The sequence below is a fragment of the Pristiophorus japonicus genome, chromosome 24, assembly GCF_044704955.1.
Source record: "Pristiophorus japonicus isolate sPriJap1 chromosome 24, sPriJap1.hap1, whole genome shotgun sequence".
Classification (NCBI taxonomy): Eukaryota; Metazoa; Chordata; class Chondrichthyes; family Pristiophoridae; genus Pristiophorus; species Pristiophorus japonicus.
In genome coordinates this window covers 12724117-12742365 of record NC_092000.1, presented here as the reverse complement: position 1 = coordinate 12742365, position 18249 = coordinate 12724117, and the positions used below count along the sequence as shown (strand labels likewise).

The 18249-nt window shown below is 47.6% G+C and overlaps 1 long non-coding RNA gene across 1 annotated transcript; it reads right to left on the bottom strand.

Annotated features, from left to right (window-relative positions):
- Positions 1-10706: 10706 nt before the first annotated feature.
- On the bottom strand, positions 10707-16044 carry LOC139237816 (uncharacterized). The gene is made up of 3 exons (XR_011588522.1): positions 15958-16044; positions 14516-14745; positions 10707-11162 (listed from the first exon to the last, which is right to left on the bottom strand). It is a non-coding gene; the product is annotated as an uncharacterized lncRNA (long non-coding RNA).
- Between the last annotated feature and the right edge of the window lie 2205 nt (positions 16045-18249).

The following is an 18249-nucleotide window of genomic DNA, read 5'->3' as shown; positions in this document are numbered from 1 at the left end:
GGAGGCTCTACAAATGAACTAAATATGTCACAGCAAAGAGAACAGGCTGATGTAGCATTCATTAACTCAATACAATCTACCAGGCGATGCTTTGCAAAAATTGCATACCAACACAGTCCACTGCAAAAAATAAGTGCCCTTTCAAACGCCCTTAATGGAAGTGTTCAAAATTATGACGGGCTTTCATAAAGTAAATTTTCCCAATTACAGTTTGCATCATGAAAAAGTCTTTGAGGAATACCGTTGGGAATATGGCTCGACACATTCTGTAAGACAAACTGCTTCCACGGGCAGGAACGTCGTTAACCAAAGGACACAGATTTAAGGCAAATGCCAAAATGGGCAGAGGGGAGATGAGGAGAATTTTTTTTTGTTACATGTCGAGTTGAGCGATCTGGAACGCTCTGTCTGAAAGTGGGTTGGAAGCAGATTCCCTTTAACATGCAAAAGGGAATTAGATACCTACTTGAAGTGGAAAAATTTGCAGCGCTATGGGGAAAGAGTAGAGGTGTGGGACTAATTGGATCGCATTAATGGTCTGTACTAGGGTCAGCTGTGGCTCAGTGGGCAGCATCCTCGCCTCGGAGTCAGAAGGTTGTGGGTTCAAGTCCCACTCCAGGAACTTGAACACATAAATCTAGGCTGACACTCTTCGTGCAGTGCTGAGGGAGTGCTGCACTGTCGGAGGTGCCGTCTTTCGGATGAGACGTTAAACCAAGGCCCCGTCTGCTCTCTCGGGTGGATGTAAATTGTCACACAGTGCTATCTCAAAGAATTATCCCTGATGACCTGGAAAACAGTTATCCCTCAATCAACATAACAAAAACAGGCGATCTGGTCATTATCACATTGCTGTTTGTGGGAGCTTGCTGCGTGCAAATTGGCTGCCGTGTTTCCCACATTACAACACTTCCAAAGTACATCATTGGCTGTAAAGTGCTTTGGGACGTCCCGAGGTAATGAAAGGCACTGTATAAATGCAAGTCTTTCTTTTACAATGTGGTTGGGAATCTCAAAAGACTGAGTGCATCAGGTAGTGTAGTGTTTATGTCACCGAGGACTAATAATTCAAAGAACCACAATTTGAGAATCACGGCAGATTTTTTAAAAAGCTTGGAATTTAAAACATTTTTTTTATCAGTGATGGTGATGCTTTCTGATTGTCATTAAAAACCCAATTGGTTCACCAATGCCCTTGAAGGAAGGCACCCTGCCGACCTTGCACCAGTCTTGTCTATATGTCTCTCCAGTCCCTCATCAACGTGTTGACTCTTCTCTGCCCCTCTGAAGTGACCGAGTGAGCAGTTGTACCAAAGTGCTACAATGCAGCGTTTCAGGAAGGTGGCCCACCTGCCACCTGGTCAAGGCATGGGCAATAAATGCCGGCCTGGCCAACGACACCCACATCCCAAGAATGAATTTTTTTTTTAAGCAGAAACCTGCTTGGTTACAAAAGGCTATATGAGCGGCATGGAAAGTTGAGTAAATGGCTGCAGATAATGAAGGCCTCCATTTTGAATCAAAGACAGTCATTTTGAAACAGAATATAAATGTGAGCAGAGGGCAAGGCCACTCAGCATTACTGAATGAATGAAAAAGACAGACTTGCATTTATATAGCGCCTTTCACGACCACCAGACATCTCAAAGCGCTTTACAGCCAATGGCGTACTTTTGGAGTGCAGTCGCTGTTGTAATGTGGGAAACGCGGCAGCTAATTTGTGCACAGCAAGCTCCCACAAACAGCAACGTGATAATGATCAGATAATCTGTCTTTGTGATGTTGATTGAGGGATCAATATGGGCCAGGGCACCGTGGATAACTCCCCTGCTCTTCTTCAAAATAGTGCCGCGGGATCTTTTACGTCCACCTGAGAGAGCAGACAGGGCCTCGGTTTAACGTCTCACCCAAAAGGCTGCACCTCCGACAGTGCGGCGCTCCCTCAGTACTGCACTGGGAGTGTCAGCCTAGATTTTTTATGCTCCAGTTCCTGGAGTGGGACTTGAACCCACAACCTTCTGACTCAGAGGCGAGTGTGCTGCCCACTGAGCCCCAGCTGGCACAATGCAGTTTTCTAGCTGAGAAATAGTACATTAGTAAACCCTGCATCCTAGGTTGTAACCTTTTTCTTTTCTTGTAGTTATTCGTGACTTTTTATTTTTACAATGCCTTCTTGCGTCATGGAAAATTCTTTGAGTGCCACCATTGGGAATATGGCTTGACACGTTCTGTATGAGAGGATGCAGTAGTCACAGTTTGGAACAGCAGTTCTCATCTCCGTTGGGAAAGCCACACAATTCAAATCAGCTAAAAAAAATAATAATTCTTTGAAATTTGAATATATTACCAGTCAAGTTTTCTTTTTAAATCTGAAAATGGCAAATCCAAATTGCTCACAGTTGCTTGATGAATTCTCAGGGTGGCCCTCAAGCTATTTAATTATTTATTTTTAATTGCTTCATTGTGGTCCCCCATAAGTACATATATATTTTTCTTAGAGAGACAGCAAAAAGGCCAACGGAATTGTCCCTTTTTGATTACAAAGTTAGAAATGTTGACTTATTTATTGCAAGCTATAGGTCCTCATCCACACCCTCGGCCTACTTCAGCTAGAAGGCTGATAAGGTCTGGTTGTGGGCTATTTCGAAATTGCCGTCAATGTTACTCCAAGTCGTTACTTCGCTTGAACTGTATAAAACACTGGTTAGGCCGCAGCTGGAGTACTGCGCGCAGTTCTGGTCAGCACATTACAGGAAAGATGTGATTGCACTGGAAAGGGTGCAGAGGAGATTTACTAGAAGGTTGCTTGGACTGGAGAATTTTGGCTGTGAGGAAAGATTGGAGATGTTTTCTTTGGAACAGAGGAGGCTGAGGAAAGACCTGATTGTGGTGTATAAAATTATGAGGAGCCTGGTTAGAGTGAATAGGAAGGACCTGTTTCCCTTTGCAGAGGGATCAACAACCAGGGGGCATAGATTTAAAGTAATTGGCGCAAGGTTTAGAGGGGATTTGAGGGGGAAATTTCTTCACCCAGAGGGTGGTGGGGGTCTGGGACTCACTGCCTGAAAGGGTGGTAGAGGCAGAAACCCTCACCACATTTTAAAAGTACCTGGATGTGCACCTGAAGTGCCGTAACCTGCAGGGCTCGGACCGAGAGCTGGAAAGTGGGATTAGGCTGGATAGCTCTTTGTCGGCCGGCGCAGACACGATGGGCCGAATGGTCTCCTTCCGTGCTGTAAATTTCTATGATTCTATTTCTATGAAGTCGGGTTGTTGAGATCTGGAACGCACTGCCTGAAAGAGCAGTGGAATCAGAGTCCGTAGGAACTTTCAAAAGGCAATTGGACATGTACTTGAAGAGGATTAATTTGCAGGGTTACGGGGGTAAAAAACTGGGACTAGCCAGCACGGACATGACGGGCAGAATGACCTCTTTCTATGCAGTAAGATTCTGTGAGACAAGGGCGTCTCCGCCCCAGCCTCAGTTCATTCGCTGCTGAAGCCCTCATTCATGTCTCGGTGACCTCTAGACTTGTCCATTCCAACGCACTCCTGGCTGGCCTCCCATGATCTACCCTACGTAAACTAGAGGTGATCTAAAACTCGGCTGCCTGTGTCCTAACTTGCACCAAGTCCCACTCACCCATCACCCTTGACCTCCGGTTAAGCAACGCCTCGATTTCAAAATTCTCATCTTTGTTTTCAAATCCCTCCATGGCCCTCGCTCCTCCCTATCTCTGTAATCTCCTCCATCCCCGAGATGTCTGCGCTCCTCTAATTCTGCCCTCCTGAGCATCCCTGATTATAATCGCTCCACCATCGGTGGCCGTGCCTTCTGTTGCCTGGGCCCCAAGCTCTGGGACTCCCTCCCTAAACCTCCCCACCTCTCTACCTCTCTTTCCTCCTTCAAGACGCTCCTTAAAACCTACCAAGCTTTAGGTCACCTGCGCTAATTTCTATTTATGCAGCTCGGTGTCAAATTTTTAACGCATAATTCTCCTGTCAAGCGCCTTGGGATGTTTCACTATGTTAGAGGCGCTATATAAATACAATTATTGTTGTTGTTGATTAAGGATGGGAAGGCAAGGGTCAAGAACGACTATTAACACAATCCAAACTGAAGTCCTCACTCTAAATACAACAACCGGTTCAAAACAAATCAGGTTAAGGTTTGGAAAAACAGGTCAAAGATAATAAATGGAGCGAAACACCAGACTCTGTTGATGACATTGTTAATATTCCTTTAACCTTTGACCCTCAGACGCCATTTTGACTCTGCTTTACTATGGCGAATGGGCCACATGATCTGGTGGAGCCTGAGAAAGCCTGGACATTTCTATACTTGCTGCTTGTGGCATAACTTTCTACAACTTGTACTTCAACTTTACACTCTTAAAGGCAATTAATGTCTCTGTTGTAATAGAGCTCCCCCTAGTGGACTACTGCTCCGCTTAGTGGACTACTGTGGTAATGCAACTACTGATGTAAATACAATTAAAGGGTCATGTGGAAAAATAGTCACATGATGACAGTTAAGAGCCATCTTGTCGAGTGTGTTTGTTAGTGATGTCATAAACGATATATCGCACCTATGGATCTGAATAAGGAGCCGCTTGCTCTAATTATGAACAGAATTAATATGGGATTGTTTCTCTTCCACCTGCCCAGACCAACCCGAAAGTTAGAGTGTCCCATTGTCGAGCAGCTCACCAAGTAACGTGCCCGACCAAGCATGTGGCAAATAAGTCGAGATGACCAGCAATCTGTGGCCATATAGTCCAAAGGGAAGACTTTTTATTGCGTTATTCATTTTGCACCAGCTGTTGTGTTATTTGTTGCAAAGGTCCAAGTATCTCGCTGTTGTGAAGGAAAGACATGAATCTAATTAACAATTTCTAGCATATTTATAGAACTGTAACCATCATGTTCCTCCGACACTGAGGTAAGCTGCAGAAAAGGGCCTCGGTTGTACCGAAAAATCCCAGACGAGAAATCTTGAAGCGTTGCAAAAAAAAACACAATTAAATGCAAATTTGTTTCTATTCGGGGAAAAGGGCCCCATGATGGAGCTGTGAAGTTCTACTTCAGTGCTATAAACGCGATGTGTACAGAACAAACCACGACAGCAGCAGACCTGAAATTGTCACCTTGCAGTCTAGCGAAAACAACCGTTGTCACTAATTGGCCAATCTCCGTTATGAAAAGGCCCCAAGGATAAAGAACGCGGAGGGATGGGAGTCATACTGGTGGGCGGGGAGAGCACCGCTCTGAAGGTGGGGTCGAGCTCATTACTGGAGCAGTGTAAGGGAGCTCAAATCTCCATTTGACCCGAGTCACAGTGCGTTTGATGCTGGCATTGGAAACAATGTGGAAATGTAACCCTTCCCCGACACTGCTCCTCGTCACCCTGGTGAGTGACTGTAGTTTTATCTTTATTTTTTTTTTAAATGCTAATTTATACAGACAGTCCCGTCTAAGTTTGAGAGCTGAACAATAGGTTGCCTGTCAAATCAAAGCTTCCAGATCCAATACAACTTAACAGGCAAAACACAAATCAAAGCAAATCAGAACCTGCTATTTTCAAACTACTTAGCTCATCCCCGCGATAAAATAACAAGGAACGCAACCAGGGCAACAGTCAAACCTCGGGGTCTGGCCCGAGGTTGTCTGCGCATTAGGAGGAGGGAGAAGGAGCTAGGGTTCCTCCTGGTGATTGCTACCCAAAGGGCTTCTGCTAGAAAGTGCATGTAGATGTATGCGTTTGTGCATCTGTGTGCGTGTGTATGTGCGCATGCGCGCGCGCGTACGTGTGCATGTGTGCGTGTGCATGTGTGCACATGCGTGCGCGCGTGTGCATGTGTGTATGTGCGCATGTGTGTAATTGCGCATGTATATGCGTACGTGCGCATGTGCATACGTGCACGTGCGCGTGTGTGTGTATGTGCGAATGTGTGTGCGCATCTGTGTGCACGTCCGTGCGTATGCGTTCATGCCTACGCTCGTGTGTACACACCTCAGGAGGGGACAGCTTTAGACTCAGCTAAAATGCCTCGCAATGGTGAAATGGTCACTCACCGCCTCTGCACAGCCATTTTAAAACTTCCTCATCCTTGTTTTCTAATCCCTCCGTGGCTGTGCATCGCACCTCCCCGCCCTCCACCCCACCTCCCTATCTCTAACGTCCTGCAGCCCAGAACTCTCTGCTCCTCCAATTCAGGCCTCTTGAGCATCCCTGATTTCAATCGCTCCACCAGCGCCTACGTGTCTTCAGCTCAGGAACTCCCTCCCTAAACCTCTCCTCCTCTCTTTAAGACGCTTTTTAAAACCTACCTCTACGGCCAAGCTATTGGTCATCTGGCCTAATACCTCCTTATGCGGCTCAGTGTCAAATCTGGTTTGATCATCGCTCCGGTGAAGCGCCTTGGGACGTTTTACTACGTTAAAGGCGCTATATAAATACAAGCTATTGTTGATGACATAGGAACAATGGCCACTTGGGTGATGTAGCAGGTGGTGACCAATACCCATAAAAGCCATAGCCCATGAGAAAGGACCTTCAGGATGGGAATAAACTAGTGTGATTGGGTAGCAGGCACATAGGTCAATGGGGTAAAATGGTTTGAGGGTGCCCTTCAGTAGTGTCAATAAAGTTTGGTTTCACTTGAACACGTGGATGGATCAGTCTGAGGCACTTTTAGTTTTCACTCTTTGGGTGATCTAAATCTTGGCCGTGAAGTGTCAAAGCAACGATGAAGGCAGGGAGTTTGGATCAGTATTGGGCTTCACAACAGGCCTCCCTCAAAGAGCAACGACACAACCCCGCAAGACCCTCTATGTAGCTCGGGCTCTCGACATTCCCGGAGTCACCCGAACCGATGTTCAACGCCAAATAATGTTGACCTTATCGGCCCAACGGCTAGCCGCTCCCAGCCTGTGCACTAATGTACCGACCACCCTCCTCCATCGCCGTGTGACATAGAAAGATAGAAAATAGGAGCAGTAGTAGGCCATTCGGCCCTTTGAGCCTGTACCACCATTCAATAAGATCATGGCTGATCCTCTATCTGAACACCATATTCCCGCTTTTTCCCCGTACCCGTTGATGCCTTTTGTTTCTAGAAATCGATCTTATTATCATAGGCAGTCCCTCGAGTCGAGGATGATTTGCTTCCACGTCAAAAAATTCACGTGTTTCAATGATGGACCTAAAATTCCAGATCCGAACTAAATCCTGAAGGGTGGAAGATGCCTGTGCGTGGATTTTTTTAACGTGTGGTGACTGTTGCACACCAGCCACCACATGGGCTTGTCAGAGCTCGGTCTTGGTCTAGTAGCAAGGATTAACCAGGACGACTGGAGACCAGCTCTGCTGCACGGGCCTAGTGCGCGCACACATATCGCAGTGTGGGCTGGGCCCGTGCTGCCCCAGGGCCCTCGTCTCTTCTGGGCCCCGAACTCTCGCCACTCCTGGGCCCCGATCACGTCCCTCTACAATCTCTCGCCGCTCCTTCGCCCCGACCTCGCCGCTCCTGCTGTACCTGCCCGCGCTCCAATCACCGACCTGGACCTTGATGGCGTCACTTTTCACTGCCATCGCTCTCCTGCTCCAGCCCGTGCTGCTCCCTGGAGTGGTATGCCATCACGTTGCTCGTTCCGCTCCCCGGCCTGCTCCGCCATTCTATCTCCCTCTTAAACATATTCAGTGACTTGGCCTCCACAGCCTTCTGTGGTAGAGAATTCCACAGGTTCACCACCCTCTGGGTGAAAAAATTTCTCCTCATCTCTGTCCTAAATTTCCTACCCCATATCCTGAGACTGTGACCCCCTTGTTCTAGTCTTCCCAGTTCGCCAAGGTCCCCAAATACGTGTTTGCATTCCCTGCCCACTCCCCATAACCCTTTACTCCCTTATTGCTCAAAACTCAGTCTATCTCTGCCTTAAATATATTCAATGACCCAGCCTCCACAGCTCTCTGGGACAAAGAATTCCACAGATTCACGATCCTCTGAGCAGAAATTCCTCCTCATTTCCATTTTAAATGGGCAACCCCTTATTCTGAAACTTTGCCCCCTAGTTCTAGATTCCCCCACGAGGGGAAACATCCTCTACCATGTTGCGCCCCCTCAGAATCTTACACGTTTCAATAAGATCACCTCTCATTCTTCTGAACTCCAATGTGTATAGGCCCAACCTTTCCTCATTAGTCAACCCCTTTAATCTCAGGAATTAACCCCGTGAACCTTCTCTGAACTGCCTCCAATGCAAGTATATCTCTCCTTAAATAAGGTGACCAAAACTGCACGCAGTACTCCAGGTGTGGTCTCACCAATACCCTGTAGAGTTGTAGCAGGACTCCTCTGCTTTTATACTCCATCCCCTTTACAATAAAGGTCAACATTCTATTTGTCTTCCTGATTACTTGCTGTACCTGCATACTAACGTTTTGTGTTTCATGTACAAGGACCCCCAGTCCCTCCGCAGCATTCTGTAATCCCTCCCCATTTAAATAATAATTTGCTTTTTTTATTTTTCATACCAAAGTGGATAACCTCACGTATTTCATACACAGTTGAGACACAGTGTGTGGGATAGGCTGGATGGACCAGAGGGTTTCGACCTGTCCATCATTGTTCATATATTCATATAACGGCGATCCCAGTACAGGAACGGTGCTGAGGGGGGTGGGGGGGGGGGGGGCGCTTGACAAGGCTGCAGACCAGGAACAATGTTCCTGGTGAAAACAGAGTACAACCAGCTGTAAGGTTGGTGAGGTCCTGGCTTTCTGCGGCTGGATTTCAGAACGAACGCACAATTATTAGAGCAGAGGTAGACCCTGTACGTTTCTGAGCTCAGATTGTAGAAGCCATCAAGAGCCTTGAGATGATTAATACTTTGAATATAACAAAACGGCTCAGACAATAAAAAAGCCTTCAGCTCCAATCATCATTTGACTGTTTCTTTTTCTCATTTGTGTTTTCATTTTGCTTTCTGCTAATTTGATGTAAATGTACATTCTCTTGTTCTACTGGCCCGAATTACCTTGAAGTAACAGTCTGTGTTCAATTCTTCTCTATCATTTAATAGTTTTCTATACTAAGTACCCTCTTAGCCAACCCTTTTATACTAGTTCTTCTGTCCTCCCTCTCCAAAGCACCATTAGCATCACAGAAACAGCACAGACAGAGGCCATTTTGGCCCATCGTGCCTGTGCCAGCTCTTTGGTAGAGCAATCCAATTAGTGGCACTCCCCCTGTTCTTACCCCATAAGCCCTGTAATATTTTTTTTCCTTTTTTAAAGTATTTATCCAATTCTCTGTTGAAAGTTCGCTTTAAGTCTGCCTCCACTGCCTAATCAGGCTGTGAAGTCCAGATCATCATAGAAAATAGGTGCAGGAGTCGGCCATTCGGCCCTTCGAGCCTGCACCACCATTCAATATGATCATGGCTGATCATGCAACTTCAGTACCCCATTCCTGCTTTCTCTCCATACCCCTTTGATCCCTTTAGCTGTAAGGCCACATCATAACTCACTGCGTTAAATAAAAGTCTCTTTTCCCCCTGGTTCTTTTGCCAATTATCTTAAATCTGTGTCCTCTGGTTGCCGATCCTCCCGCCTATGGAAACGGTCGTTCCCGATCTACTCCAGCAATACCTTTCATAATTTTGAACATGTCATGTATTCAACTATCATTGTAACCCATGTATAAGCTGACCTAAGTTGTACACCTTGAGAACATTGACCACAAGGGGCGAACGTGTGGGAGACAGTCCTAACCTGGACTCTTGGGTATAAAAGGGGAGGCTCCACCCACCTTCATCACTTGAGGTCTTGGTAATAAAGGTAACTGGTCACAGAGTGACCTTCTCTCAAGTATGGGCCTCGTGTGCATTTATACTGTATAATAAGGACATATCAGAACACCTCTATTAATTAAGAACTTAAGAACATAAGAAAGAGGAGCAGGAGTAGGCCATTTGGCCCCTCAGGCCTGCTCCGCCATTCAATATCTTGGCTGATCTGATCTTGGCCTTAACTCCACTTCCCTGCCCACTCCCCATAACCCTCGACTCCCTTATCGTTCAAACATCTGTCTCCACCTTGAATATATTCAATGACCCAGCCTCCACAACTCTCTGGGGTTGAGAATTCCATAGATTCACCACCCTCAGAGAAGAAATTCCTCCTCATCATCTTAAAAAGGCGATCCCTTATTCTGAAAAAGTGCCCCCTAGTTCTAGATTCCCCCCTCGAGGGGAAACATCCTCCCTGCATCTATCCTGTCAAGCCTCCTCAGTATCTTATATGTTTCAATAAGATCACCTCTCACTCTTCTAAATCTCCACTTAACCTTTTCTGCTCCGAGGAGAACAATGCTGGGTTCTCTGGTCTTTCCATATAACTGAAGTCCCTCATCCCTGCGACCATTTGAGTAAAGCTTTATTGTTCTGACATCCAACAGAGATGCTTTGAGTGTCTCAATGTACCACTCATTGGAACAGTCAGTACTGGGTTGGTTCCCACTTTATTGGAGTGCCCAACTATAAGCTCCGAGGTAACCATCACAGGCGGGTCTCCTCTCCACATGGCAAAAAAAAGATACATAAATCAGTGAACAAGTCAACCCAATCCATTCAGACAGCAACTGTACTCCAAACATTAATACTGGGCCCAGTCCCCTCCATTTAAAAAAAATGATTTATTTATTACATCCACGGGCAAGGACAGCATTTATTGCTCATCCCTAATCGCCCTTGAGAAGGTGGTGGTGAGCCGCCTTCTTGAACCGCTGCAGTCCGTGTGGTGAAGGTGCTCCCACTGTGCTGTTAGGGAGGGAGTTCCAGGATTCTGACCCAGCGACGATGAAGGAACGGCCAATATATTTCCAAGTCAGGATGGCGTGTGACTCGGAGGGGAACGTGGAGGTGGCGGTGTTCCCACGCGCCTGCTGCCCTTGTCCTTCTAGGTGGTAGAGGTCGCGGGTTCGGGAGGTGCTGCCGAAGAAGCCTTGGCGAGTTGCTGCAGTGCATCTTGTAGATGGTACACACTGCAGCCACGGTGCGCCGGTGGTGGAGGGAGTGAATGTTGAAGGTGGTGGATGGGGTGCGGATCAAGCGGGCTGCTTTGTCCGGGATGGTGTCGAACTTCTTGAACGTTGTTGGAGCTGCACTCATCCAGGAAGAGTGAAAAGGAAATGGGCATCATTAGTGGGTTTACCTACTATTAGCTGAAATTATCACTAGCGTTTTAGAGAGCAGGCTCCCTGGATTCTCCACATCAAAAATATGACCTTTCTACATTCCACTCTTCACCTGACCCCGCTTCTTACATATGCAATAAAGATGTCCTGGGGAATTTCCCATTTGCCCAGGTAATCATCATAGGCAGTCCCTCGGAATCGAGGAAGACTTGCTTCCACTCCTGAAGTGAGTTCTTTGGTGACTGAACAGTCCAATACGGGAATTACAGTCCCTGTCACAGGTGGGACAGATAGTCGTTGAGGGAAAGGGAGGGTGGGACTGGTTTGCCGCACGCTCCTTCCGCTGCCTGCGCTTGGTTTCTGCATGCTCTCGCCGACGAGACTCGAGGTGCTCAGCGCCCTCCCGGATGCACTTCCTCCACTTAGGGCGGACTGGTCTTTGGCCAGGGACTCCCAGGTGTCAGTGGGGATGTTGCACTTTATCAGGGAGGCTTTGAGGGTGTCCCTGTAACGTTTCCTCTGCCCCCCTTTGGCTCGTTTACCATGAAGGAGCTCAGAGTAGAGCACTTGCTTTGGGAGTCTCGTGTCTGTCAGATTAGGAAAAGGGGAGGTGCAACGAGACCTGGGTGTCATGGTACATCAGTCTTTGAAGGTTGGCATGCAGGTACAGCAGGTGGTTAAGAAAGCAAATGGCATGTTGGCCTTCATAGCTAGGGGATTAGAGTACAGGGGCAGGGAGGTGTTGCTACAGTTGTACAGGGTCTTGGTGAGGCCACACCTGGAGTATCGTGTAGTTTTGGTCTCCTAACTTGAGGAAGGACATTCTTGCTATTGAGGGAGTGCAGCGAAGGTTCACCAGACTGATTCCCGGGATGGCGGGACTGACATATCAAGAAAGACTGGATCAACTGGGCTTGTATTCACTGGAGTTCAGAAGAATGAGAGGGGATCTCATAGAAACGTTTAAAATTCTGATGGGTTCAGACAGGTTAGATTCAGGAAGAATGTTCCCAATGTTGGGGAAGTCCAGAACCAGGGGTCACAGTCTAAGGATAAGGGGTAAGCCATTTAGGACCGAGATGAGGAGAAACTTCTTCACCCAGAGAGTGGTGAACCTGTGGAATTCTCTACCACAGAAAGTTGTTGAGGCCAATTCACTAAATATATTCAAAAAGGAGTTAGATGAGGTCCTTACTACTAGGGGGATCAAGGGGTATGGCGAGAAAGCAGGAATGGGGTACTGAAGTTGCATGTTCAGCCATGAACTCATTGAATGGCGGTGCAGGCTAGAAGGGCCGAATGGCCTACTCCTGCACCTATTTTCTATATTTCTATGTGAACAATGTGGCCCGCCCAGCGGAGCTGATCAAGTGTGGTCAGTGCTTCGATGCTGGGGATGTTGGCCTGAGTGAGGACGCTGAATGTTGGTGCGCCTGTCCTCCCAGGGGATTTGTAGGATCTTGCGGCGACATCTTTGGTGATTGCTCTCCAACAACTTGAGATATCTACTGTACATGGTCCATGTCTCTGAGCCATACAGGAGGCCGGGTATTACTACAGATCACCCAGGTAATGGAGCCTTGCTGTGAACGTACTAACTATTCACAAGTACCACAATTAGCAAACGTGTCAATTACTAGTCAATGGGCCGGCCAAGAGCATGTAGATATCCTGTTGCGAGATTCTATGCATTAAACTCATAATCCACAACACACTGGCCCGTTAACACACTGCCTGACAGTGTTTTGAAACACAAAAGGTTTGCATGCAGGTACAGCATGTAATCAGGAAGGCAAATGGAATGTTGGTTTTTATTGCAAGGGGGATGGAGTATAAAAGGAGAGAAGTCCTGCTACTACTGTACAGGGTATTGGTGAGGCCACACCTGGAGTACTGTGGAGAGTTTTGGACTCCTTATTGAAGGAGGGATACACTTGCATTGGAGGCAGTTCAGCAAAGGTTCACGAGGTTGAGTCCTGAGATGAAAGGGTTGTCATATGAAGAAAGGTTGAGCAGGTTGGCCCTATACGCATTGGAGTTTAGAAGAATGAGAGGTGATCTTACTGAAACGTAAAGAATTCTGAGAGGGCTTGACAGGGTAGATGTTTCCTCTCGTGGGGGAATCTAGAACTAGGGGGGCATAGTCTCAGAATAAGGGGTCGCCCATTTAAAACGGAAATGAGAAGGAATTTCTTCTCTCAGAGGGTCGTGAATCTTTGGAATTCTCTTCCCCAAAGAGCTGTGAAGGCTGGGTCATTGAATATATTTAAGGTGGAGATAGACAGATCTTTGAATGATAAGGGGAGCGGGCGGGGAAGTGGAGCTGAGTCCATCAGCCATGATCGTATTAAATGGCGGAGCAGGCTCGAGGAGGCCAAATGGCCTATTCCTGCTCCTATTTCTTATGTTCTTATGTTCTGATGTGTCGAATGACATGCACATCTGTCATTCACAACTCACCCGCATTACATTATCTAACTTTCCTCAAGATTTGATGTATTTTGCACCCAAGAGAATAAGTGGCGGGTTTGTGACAAACAGGCTGCTGCAGCTCCCGAGCTCCAGCCAACTTGTCTAAACCCAACACTTACCCGAATTTTCATCCTCATAAAGGTTTTGAAGTCCACCCCTCCATCCTGCGCTAATCTGGAAAAATATTCTCTTACAAGTCCTCCTGGTCATCCGCGGCTCAGTGGGCAGCACCCTCGCCTCTGAGTCAGAAGGTTGTGGGTTCAAGTCCCACTCCAGGGACTTGAGCACAAAAATCTAGGCTGACACTCCCAGTGCAGTGCTGAGGGAGCGTTGCACTGTCGGAGGTGCCGTCTTTTTGGATGAAACTTAAACACCAGACCCTGTCAGCTCCTCTCTCAGGTGGACGTAAAAGATCACGCAGCACTATTTCGAAGAAGAGCAGGTGTCCTGGGGCCAATATTTATCCCTCAATCAACATCACAAAATACAGATTATCTGGTCAATATCACATTGCAGTTTGTGGGAGCTTGCTGGGCGCAAATTGGCTGCCGCGTTTCCTACATTACATCAGTGACTACATTCCAAAAAGTACTTCATTGGCTGTAAAGCGCTTTGAGACATCCGGTGGTCGTGAAAGGCGCTATATAAATGCAAGTCTTTCTTTCCTTCCATGCTCAGCGAGGCAACAGTCAGAATCCCAGTATCTAGCACTGACTAAAATTAAGTCGACGATGAATGGTAACTGGTGAGGGGGGAGGGGGGAGGGGATGGGTTTAACACAAATATATATGCACCAGAGGCTGACAATTGCGCCATTCTCAATAAAAACAGCTGGGCTAAATTACCTCAGCGTATTCGGCAAGACAGTCGGCACATTTATGACAAAATGGTGATCATGGTACGGTCCTTCACTCTCGAGCACACTGACCCTTCCCATCACAGGAGCAGCGCAGCTGAGGAAATTAGGCCCCAGGCTGCAGAGATATGTTCACACAATGACATCTGGGATGTCGATGTTACCTCCCCGAGGTAAAATGATGCGAGCTCTGTTGCTGGTGTCTGGGTTTTTATTTTCCTGTGTAATGAAGAGAGCTGTCATCGATTGTGTGGCAAGTCTTGCACAGTTACAATGTTTACATACATTACAAAGAGAATCATACTCGATGGGAATAGCTTTAAACCCAAGCTCTGGAACTCCCTCCCTAAACCTCTCCGCCTCTCTGTCCTCCTTCAAGACGCCCCTCAAGATCTACCTCTTTGACCAAGCTTTTGGTCACCTGCCCTAATTTCTCTTATGTGGAATTCTCTGCCCCAGAGAGCTGTGGAGGCTGGGTCATTGAATAAATTTAAGGTGGAGACAGACAGAGTTTTGAACGATAAGGGAGTGAAGGGTTATGGGGAGTGGGCAGGGAAGTGGAGTTGAGGCCAGGATCAGATCAGCCATGATTTTATTGAATGGTGGAGCAGGCTCGAGGGGCCGAATGGCCGACTCCTGCTCCTATTTCTTATGTTCTTATGTGACTTGGCACCATTACAGTTAGCATAAATATAATTCCACAAGCAAGGCTGACTGGGCGAGTGACAAAATGTAGAACAATACCACGACTGGAATTTCAAAATCAGTCTACTGTTTTAACACTGCTGTTTGCAATTTTTTTTTTTTAAAACAGACAAATTGTTTATTTCTATCAACAGCTTGGGGATTTTCAAATTATATTTATTTTGTGTGGCGGGCACAGTAAAGGATGGATGCGTTGTTGTTCAAAGCAGAGACTAGTACAGAAGCGGGCAGAACCATTTTTCAGTCCGGGGGTGAGAGAGCAAAGGGAAACAAGCTAACATCACAGTGATTATGCAAATGAGTTTCCATTTGTGGTGCAATTTATCTTCGTCTCAGTTGAGAATTCGCCACAGAATGTTATCTCCGTGTATGGTTGAAACAATGACATGCATTGACCAAGTTGCATGATCAGATGTTGGTTCCAGCCCCCTATGGACCAGCTCCGTCACCATGGCATGATTTGGAGAAAATTATCGTTGGTTTTTCTCCCTTCCCCCTGCTAAGATTTAAATACACTATCAGAGCCCTCAGCATCGCCCATCCCCCATCCATGCCAGCACACACTAATTCCAAATAAGCCAAAAACAACTCTCTAAAACATAAATACTGTGGCAACAAGAGCAGGTCGGAGGCTGGGTATTCTGTGGTGAGTGTCTCTCCTTCTGACTCCCTTTCCACCATCTACAAGGCACAAGTCAGGAGTGTGATAGAATACTCTCCACTTGCCTGGATGAGTTGCAGCTCCAACAACACTCAAGAAGCTCGACACCATCCAGGACAAAGCAGCCCGCTTGATCGGCACGCTACCCACCACCTTCAACATTCACTCCCTCCACCACCGGCGCCCCCTGGCTGCAGTGTGCACCATCCACAAGATGCACTGCAGCAACTCGCCAAGGCTTCTTCGGCAGCACCTCCCAAACCCGCGACCTCTACCCCCTAGAAGGACAAGGGCAGCAGGCGCACGGGAACACCACCACCTCCACGTTCCCCTTCGAGTCACACACCATCCTGACTTGGAAATATATCGGCCGTTCCTTCATCGTCGCTGGGTCAAAATCCTGGAATTCCCTCCCGAACAGCACTGTGGGAGCACCTTCACCACACGGGACTGCAGCGGTTCAAGGCGGCGGCTCACCACCACCTTCTCGAGGGGCAATTAGGGATGGGCAATAAATGCCGGCCTTACCAGCGACGCCCACATCCCAGAAATGAATAAAGAAAAAACATTTTTTTTTTTTAAAACCAGTACCACTACAGTTAGTGCTCAGAAGTATCATCTCTTGATCCAAATCCGTCACTGTACACGTTCTGTTACTGCCCTATCTCCTCACTATCTTCACATCAAGATGCAACACTGCCTCCTACTGCATATCCCCAGCACCTTAAACAACTGACATATTACAGTGTGGGCTGGGCCGTGCTAACTCTGGGCCCTCACCTCTTCCGGGCCCTGAACTCTCGCCTCTCCTGGGCCCCGATCACATCGCTCTACGAACTCTCGCCGCTTCTTCGCCCCAACCTCGCCGCTCCTGCTGTCCGTGCAGCAGAGCAGGTCTCCAGTCGTCCTGGTTAATCCTCGTCACTGGACCAAGACCTAGCTCTGTCAAGCCCGTGTGGTGGCTGGTGTGCAACGGCCACCCCACGTTAAAAAAATCCACGCACAGGCATCATCCACTCTTCAAGATGTAGCTCGGGACCTGGAATATTAGGTCCTTCATTGAAACCTATGAACTCATCCCTTTTCAGCGTGGCAGCGGGTCCATCCTCGATACGAGGGACCGCCGATGATGATGCAACTGAATTACCTCATGTTCTTTCCCATCTTCTACAACCTTGGCTCAGTCTGGACTTTTGCTCTTCAAGCAGGTCTCTTGGAGGTGGGGGGGGGGGGGGGGGAGGTGGGGTGAGGGAACAGGTCCTGGTTAGACCTGGTGTGGATTTGCGCTAGTGCTTTATGATAGCCTGAAAACGCCCAATATCTTTCTTAAGTCAAGGAACCGAGATCAAGGAGCAATAATGCAGGGCACCACCCAGGAGCCAGAGAGCAGGACAAGGAGATGGCGTAACTCAATAAGTGGTGGTTAGGGGCCATCAACAATGGGATTTAAAGGCCTATAGACATTAGGAGGAATCAAAGACGGAGTGAGCAAGAGGAATTACAATACTCTCCAGGACTCTTTTCGTCTTTGGGATGAGACGTTAAACCGAGGCCCCGTCTGCTCTCTCAGGTGGATGTAAAAGATCCCACGGCCACTATTTCGAAGAAGAGCAGGGGAGTTAGCCCCCGTGTCCTGGGCCAATATTTATTCCTCAATCAACATCACAAAAACAGATGATCTGGTCGTTGTCACATTGCTGTTTGTGGGAGCTTGCTGTGCTCAAATTGACTGCCGCGTTTCCCACATTACAACAGTGACTACACTTCAAAAAGTACTTCATTGGCTGTAAAGCCCTTTGGAACGTCCTGAGGATGTGAAAGGCGCTATATAAGTTTTGAATTCTTCTCCTCACTTGTCAGGCAACGGTCAAACTCGATTTGTCTAGAATCACTCGATTCATCAGGACCTGATGTTTGTTGTGTCTGTGGGAAAAGATTTCAAACATCAGTGTGACTGGAAAAGCACCGTGACACACACACACCCGAGTGAGAGTGTTCCAACGCACTGATGTGGAGGGATGTGATCGGGGGCCAGGGAGAACCGTGAGTTCGGGGGCCCAGAAGAGCCGAGAGTCCAGGGGCAGCACGGGCCCAGCCCACACTGCGATGTGTGCGCGCACTAGGTCCGTGCAGCAGAGCTGGTCTCCAGTCGTCCTGGTTAACCCTTGCCACTGGACCAAAACCTAGCTCTGTCAAGCCCGTGTGGTGGCTGGTGTGCAACGGTCACCCCACGTTAAAAAAATCCACGCACAGGCATCTTCACTCTTTAATATGTAGATCGGGTCCTTCATTCGAAACACCTGTGAACCCGTCCTTTTTTGGCGTGGACGCAAGTCATCCTCGTTTCGAGGGACCGC